This window comes from Ciona intestinalis, chromosome 14 (genome assembly GCF_000224145.3).
Source record: "Ciona intestinalis chromosome 14, KH, whole genome shotgun sequence".
NCBI lineage: Eukaryota > Metazoa > Chordata > Ascidiacea > Phlebobranchia > Cionidae > Ciona > Ciona intestinalis.
In genome coordinates this window covers 2,567,947-2,577,171 of record NC_020179.2, presented here as the reverse complement: position 1 = coordinate 2,577,171, position 9,225 = coordinate 2,567,947, and positions in this window count along the sequence as shown.

Genomic DNA, 9,225 nt, shown 5'->3' with positions numbered 1-9,225 from the left:
CTGTTAAAAAGATTGAAAATAAATTAACTTTTCCCTTTTCTTCCTTTTATACAGACGTAATCAAACAGCTGTACGAAACATACATAGAATCGGTTGTACTAATTTATCCATGAACTAAAATGAGCACAATGATAGAACGTGACGACGGAAAAAGATTGCGCCGTGCTTTCTGTTACGTCACAATACTATTTGACGAAGGTCCGCCCCTTATTAGAGCCAATGATTTATCGAAAGGCAGGAAAATAGTAAATAACGTATTTACGAATGTATTAAAATTATGCTGCCGTAAAAAGTCTGAAACGTTCCAAAGTGGCAAGCTACTTAAGCGGGGACGATACTTGTTACGTAACAGTCACTAGCGTCATAGCGGGCAATCTTCGTAAACCTGAGTCACAAATTGCGGTCGTGAGACGTCATTTTAATGGCGGCCGATGCCAGCACTAACAGTGTAGTATCTGGTGGAAGTACGTAGATGGTTTCCGCGTGCGTTTTCCGTGCGGAACGCCGGATCAATTAATGCTGGTAAGGTACACACGAACCACCAACTCCGGAATTCTCCGGCCATCTGTTCGGAAAGGAGACAGCGCACGCCCGGCGTCGCACACACGCGAATAGCGGTTTCTGTGACGTCATAATGCCCGGCATCAAACGGTGCCGCCCAACACTTTTGCAGGGAAGGCAAGCGAAATATACGAAAAGTATTTCATCAGACAGCTGTCACTGTACATGGCAAGCAAACAAACAAGCAAATCTGAAACTTAAACATTACAAATACGATTTTGATCGTAATTTTAAATTTTAAGAACCAACGACCGAACATTGGGTATTGGGGTAATGTGTCAACTCTGGCAAAAAAACGCTACCCTGACAGTGACATGTCGTACCACTCCACCCACACTGAATAGAACACAAGAAAACAAGGCTTATATTTTACTCGTCAGACTGCTTAGAGTTTCATACTAAAGTGTAACATTATCCACGGCTTTAATATTGCTAAATTTCGGATTTGATAAATACCGTACAAAGTCGTGGTGCAATAAATTCATAATGATCCTTCATTGCTTGTTAAAAGCCGTGAAAATATTCGTGAAGCGACCGTGCATATATCACGTTACATTTTTTAGCGTCGCCATATTGCAAAAGCAGGCCACGAGGCAAGGCAAAGTAGGAATCTATTTATGTTCTTGTATGAGTAACTCGAAATACCAGGTAACACAAAAATAAGATTTTCAATAAACTAATTTTGCAAACACGTTTAGCGAAAGCAGGTTATGATTTTTAGCCTTTGCTTCGTGCAATCAGTTGAGCACGTTTGATTAGTTTAAATAAATAAACCAAGATAAAAATCGCTGTTGTAATGTGTCGTGACGCACATGCGGCTAGCTAAGCTGCCACTCAAGATCGGATTTAAAATGCTAAGAATTCAACAAAAGGTGGCGGAAACTATTCCAAAAATTTGCAAGCAATTGATTTATGACTAATTTCGCTAGGTGTAAATATGAACCAATACACATACTGTGGTACGGGAAGGTTAAAGTAGAATGCTGCGTTTAACCAAAAGCACCTGTTGCCCGTGAACGATAGATTAAATAAACCTCACATTTACTCAGGTGTGCTTAATTTAATTACAACATACACACAAGTTAATTATTATCAAAGTGCAAGGGACAGAATTACACTCTTAAGTAAAACGGAGTATTGAACCATATCACTGCTGCTAACATTATTAGCCAAAAGTCGTGTTCTATTCACTTGCGCGATTTTGGGTTACGTGCAAGTTAAACGCCTTTCGTGGTCTGCTAAACAAAGCGTATTGTGACGTAACTGCCTTCTGTCAAACGAACGCTTATATGTCAAGCTGATAGATTCTTTGAACCCTAATTTTAAACACAGAGTAAACAAGTAAAATAGATTTTCTATTATATGGACAATGGTTAATACACTGCATTACAATACAGTCGTTCTTTTATAATCAATTCCTATTTACCGTATCGTAGAAAATTGTTGAATAGGCTTCTGTAAAACTACTATTTGAATAAGCTAAAAATAGAACAGGAGCAATAAATTATCTTTTTCTAGTCAATATGGCCTGCTACTGCAATTAGTTGACATATTATCACTCGTGTGTTTAAAATACACCCTGTAACCTTTAGCACTGATCGAAAATGGGTCACGTAAAAAGTTCTTGGTTTGGCAAATAATTACCCTGGCCACTTCGTGGTAGCTTATTAAAAATGCATAAGACTGACGAGGCTGCTTAGGTTCAATTGACAACAATAGAAAATTCCATTTTTATGCCCGAAACCTGCTATATTAAACGTTGTGCATAATGCCTAGTTGGATGCGCAATCTTGCATGGTTTAAAATTAAATCGCGCATAAATAAACAGCAGCGACGTTAAGTGCAGATCAGCCTTACTGCATACAACCGTTGCGTGCCGCAAGGTCGTACTGTGGCCATAATCCAGAAAGCAGACGCAATACCCGTTACAGCAACATATGTCGTAAAATGAAACGGTATAAAGACCTTGTGTTATAGTTCGGGCGCCATTGAAATAAGTAACTAAAGTACTGAAATGGAAGAACTTGTGCATTAAAAACACAATTTAAACTAAAGCTCAAAATAGCGGAAACTGAAAACTTATTTTGACAAGCTTTTTGAATAATATCGTTCAAAGCGGACATGAACGATAGCGACGGTTGGTACGTTTGCATGGTTTTTATATATCGATCTCACTACTTTGGCAATATACATCTACTACTACAGCCCTTTAAACATAAACAAGCACATGAAAAGTAAAGCAGTTTTGGTGCTGTATTGCAACTGCTGCTCGACATTGCGTGATACCATTTCAAGCGGAAGTACACTACCTCGGCACTTTTCTACAAGATAATACACGCCTTCATATTCTGTCACCTGAGCTACGGTAAGCACGTACTAAGAACTCTATAAATGGTATGCCGCATACCGTATGGGTTAAGAGGCTGCTCGGTTAGGTAAAGTTGAAGGTTTCAATAACCTGCGATAAACCGCTTGCAAAACCAGCTGCAATACAGCTCGCTGTGGCGCTAACTCGGTGGCATTTCACAGAAAATCTTGTCCTATCTTCCTACGGAGCTAAGTGCGACAAAAATCTCGAAAGATTCGACATGCTGCGGCGGCAACGTACGCTTCCACCACAACGATCGGACGCCCGCTTGCAGAAAATGTCGACAAGCGGACAAAGAATCTCCTGCTCTTAGTGCTCACAGGAAAGGTAAGGTATCGTCTCGAAATCGACAAGTCGCATTCTCAACGCAAAAAGACCGCCACGACGGATTTACATGGCTGGGTACAGAATACGCAAAAACTTAATGAATTAATTTAATGTTAACCGACCATTCAACCCCAAAACGTTGGTATTTTTACATAGGTATAATTTGCGGGTTGTTATTGAATAAAACACAAAAACACCACCGTTTTCCGATTACACGCCGCGTCTGTTTCGAGTGCCGTTTTGAAACGTTACCTTAAACGTAGGAGCATAGAAGAGAGAGGTTTGTGGCGTAACAAAGGCGTGTGTGTGCGTGCACTCGCGACGGGGGTCACTCCCTTGAGATAACGGAGTGAGGAAAGAATAAAAGAACGAGAAAGAAGTGGAACGCCAGACGCTGTGTCGCTGCCATGCCCATTATAATGGCTGGACAGTGGTGGGTGCGTGGTTGGCGACTTAGCGAGCTGCAATGCAACCGTAACACCGGCTTTCACGCTTGTGAACATTACACGGCCTCTGTGGTAGCACACAGGCTGCTAAAACGCCGGTTCATTCACATAGCCGGTTCATTCACATTTACGAATTGAATTGAACTTATCACGGCTCAAATACACACGCTTGGTAAACAACCTATACAGTGTAATTTGAATATACAATGTCTGAGATTAAATCGTTACATTGGAATTGAAACGGTTGCGAATCAAGCGGTGCGTCACGCGCAGTTAGAGCCGCAAGACTTTTCACCCAAACTGTGCGTATAATCGGTGGATTTTATGCGGTCGTTCGTCCGTTTGGTGGAATACTCAAGAATATAATTCACGGCTCCAAAGGTTGGCTGACTAATGGTAAATGTAAAGACAAGGCAAGTTACGCTAAGGGCAAAGTTGTCTGGCCGATACTGCCCGAATAAGTAACCTCTGTCACAGCCTTACCAAACTAAATACTAAACGAAGGTTTATTCTGGCTAAAAATAAAGACAAGCACAGAATAAACGGGTCAAAATATACAGACTTTAAAAGAGAATAGCGTTCATTTGGATTTATTAACTGGTTTAAAGTCTGGCTTCTAAACTGACATAACAATACCTGATGGTTTTAGTTTGTGTTAAAGCAAGTAGTTTTCTCACTGACTGAAATAGAAACGCACATTGTGTTAAAATGGCAAGTTAACAAAAACAAATCATTCAAGTGATTGATTATACTCTCCAAGTAAAATATACATACCATGTGGCTGGGGGAAGCGGAAAAGGGAAGTTTTTATAAGTTAAAAACGGTGCGTTCTTCGTTTTATTAAACAATTCAAAACCGACCTTCGCCTGGCAGCTGCCTGGATCTGTTTATTTGGGGTTTCGAAAGTTTGCAGCTGCGTAGCGTTGTATATTTGAAACTTAGGAATCAGGTTACCAAAATAAATAGCTTTTAGGTTAATGGAATGAATGTAACAACACATGCTATGGCGCATATACAAACAACAAAATAGCAATGTTGTTATTAAATTTTATAGTTTACGTTCCGAAAAATGATGTGTTACAGCTTGAGCTATTTTAGTAACAGATTCTCAGGTTATAGTTGCTATTATTGAATTTTGAATTCGTTGTTTTTTTTCAAAAACAATGAATACAGTATGGAGAAATAGTTTGTCAAACGATTCGACTGCTCAACTGAATAAAACGAAGCAATTAGGAAGGGGATTTGGATCACGTGTTAATTATTAAACCTCTTGAAAGGAAACGTTTGAAACGAGAAGCGAGCAGAACTGCAACTTCAGTTTACGACACAAATAGATGCTTATAATTAAAACGAAAACGTACACACGTGTGCGTTGGTTACGTGATATGTAAATATGAACTTTTCTTTTCCTTTATCGAAAAAAACGTTACTTATAAGAATATGTAAATAAATTACCAATTCTTGTGAGTTTGTACTTTACTAACATGCTCCTATTGCCAATTTCAATATCAACGAATGTAATTTAAATTCATAAAACATAACAACAGTTTTGTCTTAGCTGTAATAATATAGTACTGTGGTGTAAGATACAGATACAGTTAACATTATAGCACATTATATTCCATATTTTCTAATCGTGTTTTAACAAACAGAGCTTTTTTATGATCAATTTAGGGAAAAAAGATAATGAAAACACCTTGATCTATACAATTAATTAAAAGTCTTTGTATTTAGTGAAAAGTTGGTGAGGTTTTACTGCACTTTGTAAAGAATTTTTGAAAAATAAAACGTGTTGTCTGCCGGGTAAGTGGTTATTATACAGCTTTGCGCGGCTGTAGCGTAGATTACGCTGCTTGTAAGCCTTGAGCGTTATTACGGCGCACACGAGTTACATTATACCATATGTATAAATTGCACTATTTTGATGTAATACCTTTTCAAATTACGCTCAAATGCGTATATATTATGAAAACTATTATAACGTGCAATTCAGATTGCGTATGTTTTTTTGTAGACGTGTACACCAGACATTGTTACCATAAAGCGGGCTGAGTGTTCGGGAGACGAATGGTTAGATAATGCATGAAAATGTAAAGCAGTTAGGACGGTTTACGCTGACTGTAAGATATCAGGTTTAAACATAAATTCTCATAAGCGACAGCTAAATCGGTCATTTTGTAAACTATCGAATACCATGAAAAGCGAAGCCTACGACAGTCTAATCAGCTTTTTGGTTTCCGGGAGCGAAAAAATATCAGCTCCAACGGCGGTCGGGATCGGGAGGTTTCGCCATGCCCTGCGGGAATACTAGCGTTCTAACCCGGTCGATCGATGCTCCTGTTATCGATCCAAGGTCGCGACATTTTTTCGTTTCGCTCTCTATTGCATTAACCATTATTGATTTCCCAGCCGGCTTGCAAGGGGACATGAGGTTATTAAAAACCGTGTTACGAGTTATGGGGGCATGTAATCTATATCATCACTGGTGATAGATGGATCATAGTTGGCACAATAACAGTTAAATGAATTTGCAACTCAGTTCAAACATTTTCGTCTATACGGTCAAACATTTTCGTCTATAGGGTATAAATAATCTTAGTTAGCCTCTCCAGTTTAAACATAAGACGATTTTGTGGTTAAAATTCGTGAAACAATAGCATTATTTAAATAACTAGCATGGCATCATATGTTCATTAAAAAATTCGTGAAAAAATTTAGCAATATATATACAATATTGTAACAGCTATAGTGTAAATATGTGTTATCGAAATTCGAAACTTTAGGTGTATGAAATGTATGTAATGGTTGCTTAACTCTTTGCTGTGTTATGCACCTCATGGTGGCAAACATTGGTGAAATAAAACCTTTGTTCAAAAATGCAGACGTTGGTGCGACAATTTGAAAAGTGGTCGGGCAAGACACTTAAACGCTTCATATACATCAGCATAAGACACCGTAGCAACAGGAAACAATGCTAAGTAACTTGCTCATAAATCATACGACACTAATATACCATATCGTTGGGAATGGGTACATAAAGTTAAATTTAGCATAGGTTTGGAAAATATGCTACTGATTTATATTAAAATTTTGCACGATTTTCTTTTAATAAAAAAAAGATTTAAAACTGTGGTATTATACAGCATTAAATAGCTATACACCATCTGTAACTTTGATTACGACTTAACGAAACTGCAGTTAGTAACTAGTGCATACATTGGTTAAGTATACAAGGCAGTCTGTGTTACGTTATACAATAACTTATTACGTTATACAAAAACTTACAAAAGAAATGAAAAGAATACCTTCTTAGGCGCTGGAAGAATATGTACCGGCCATCTATCTCAAACATCTTGACATAATGCAATATACAGTTAACCTAATGACGCGATAAAATTCGACAGTGGATTTTATACTCGGTAAACAGCAGGTTATGCAACGACTTTATTCCATACTTTTTCTCTTTAAGTTGCACGTCAGCCTGGAGCTAATAGTTACCTAACCGCAGGAAATAAGCTGCACTAGCATTGAAGCACGAGCATGCTACAAAACCGCCAAGTGCAAGTGCTGATAAAAATGGCTACCAGTAAGCTATCAGTTTACATGGAACGGAAAAACTGCTCAGAACTGTTGACAGAAAGCATGCCAAAGCCTTCCGATGTACGGAATACCCTGCGGCAACTGACGTCGACGTTTCATAGAATGACCTCACGCCGTGTGACGTCATACCAGGTTGACGAAACAAGATTTGGTGCGTCTGTTAGTAAGAGCCATATGTGGCGAAAACATAAGCTATTCTCCATAGGAAAATCCTTGGTGAACTTGGTCTGTATCACGTAGAGCTGACGTACACATGTGATTATGACGTTGACGCTTACGTAGAAATAGTAAATTAAATTCTTAGATAATGTAGATCACCAATTAAAACACGGTTGCGTAGACTAAGAACTTGGTATAAGTTATAACATGATAACGTTTTGTGGATATATTTCCTTATCTGTTTTGTTTTTCATATTCTCAATTCTTCTCTGAAATGACTTCATCACATTACAACAGCATATTAATCAATTTTACAAAATACTTTGAAAAGACTCATTTCTTGGCAAACATGGTTGGCTTATACGCCACAAGAAAAATAGGACATAAAACTATACGAGGCACGTAATTATATACTTAGAAAACAGCAGATTTTCAACCATTTCCAAACATCTCTACGTTCTCTGCCAGGATAAAGTGCTACGAAATACGTAACAAACAAAAAATCCAACGAATAGTGTAATATAAGAGATATATATTTCGCATAAAATGGCATCACAATTTTTTGCGAAAAAAAATGTCTTTAAATACGCTGTTTTTTCCATAAAGGTGAAATTGAATTGTAAGCAGCTACAATACTCACGTCACAATACAGCCAGCATGTTGGACAGCGAAAGAAACACGCGGTCTATAAATCAAACAGAGCGTGATGGTTCACTCGTGTCGGTGTAACTTCCACCAATTATTCGGCTGACGGATGTAAGGTCTAACTTTGGTGCTAACTCCGCGTAACTTATTTTTGTAACAACTTTGTAATGATATAAATATTTCTACATAATGAGGCAGTATGTGCTGAAATAAATATACAACTAGGGAGTTTTGTCCCATGCTTTCAGTCAGTTAAATCGTGTTGTTTGTCACGTTATACTTTATTCACTCAACAAGTCAACATTAAATTCGTTACGTACACCACATTGAACCAAGTTTACTAAGTTAAAACACTCACTATACTGATTTAATAAAGTGATTTTACAATTCACTAGTTCACAAACAAAATGAATCAAGACAATTTACTTCACTCATTTCTCCTATGGAAGCAGATAATGTACAACGGGTTAAATGAAACTCTGGTAAAAGCTCTAAGCTGGTAAGCTGGCTACTCGACCTGATTCACAGAACAAGCTACTGTTAAATAACGTTACAAGACGGACGGCCTGGATTATATATAAGCGCATGCTTTATAATTAGACTCCGACGTAAAACAGTGGCCGGTTTCGCGGTGGTCACGACGGCGTATTGCATCTAAGAAATGACTCAATGTACGATATATAGAAGCGCGTAGCACACGCAGGAATATTCATGAGTGGTTGGTTTGTGGTAAACGACGCCCTACATACCGCAGAGGCGCGTCATAGGGATAAAGGCGCGCGCCATATTACAATAGTGGGCCGAACACAAGAAAGTGAACGGCGGCAATGTAAAGCGATCGTCTTGGACACCGTTTATATACTATAGTGATCTTAAACGAAGCAGTAAAACTACAGGTCATATAAAAATGTTTATTTATATGTTTAAACACCATCATAAAAATCTGTAGAATGATCTATATTGCTAATCAGTAAACCTACGAAAATAAAAGTAACATAGACTCCATGAACGTTGTTATGTGTCGCTTAATCATACTTTTCATAACTTGGCCGTATTTTTAAGTGTATACGTCTGGCTGTTTTTACTTCGGCGAAAATATACGGACACGTAAACGTGGTT